General features: G+C 45.3%; 1 protein-coding gene across 1 annotated transcript in view; it reads right to left on the reverse strand.

The window, feature by feature from the left end:
- Window positions 1-256, reverse strand: part of DLX6 (distal-less homeobox 6) — a 4,868-nt gene that overhangs the window by 3,412 nt on the left and 1,200 nt on the right. The gene's annotated exons all lie outside the window — the stretch shown is intronic.

The raw sequence follows: 256 nt of genomic DNA on the forward strand, positions 1-256 counted from the left end.
CCTTCCAAGCCGTCAGCCATCGTAGTCATGGTCATCATCAAAACTTTGGGGGCTGGAGAAAGCCTTCTCCCGGGTTTCCTCCACCCTCCCCCACTTGGCTCGCGCCGCTCTCCCCTCTGCAGCCACCTTAGCTCTTGGGATCCTTGCAAAATAAAAATAAAAATAAAATAATAATGATAATAAAAATTTAAAAAAAGAGAGGGGGCGGAGGTGGTTCTCCCTCTCCTTCGCTCTTCTCTAATATATATATATATTT

The sequence above is a fragment of the Neophocaena asiaeorientalis genome, unplaced genomic scaffold (genome assembly GCF_003031525.2).
Source record: "Neophocaena asiaeorientalis asiaeorientalis breed wild unplaced genomic scaffold, Neophocaena_asiaeorientalis_V1.1 scaffold70, whole genome shotgun sequence".
NCBI classification, from domain to species: Eukaryota; Metazoa; Chordata; class Mammalia; order Artiodactyla; family Phocoenidae; genus Neophocaena; species Neophocaena asiaeorientalis.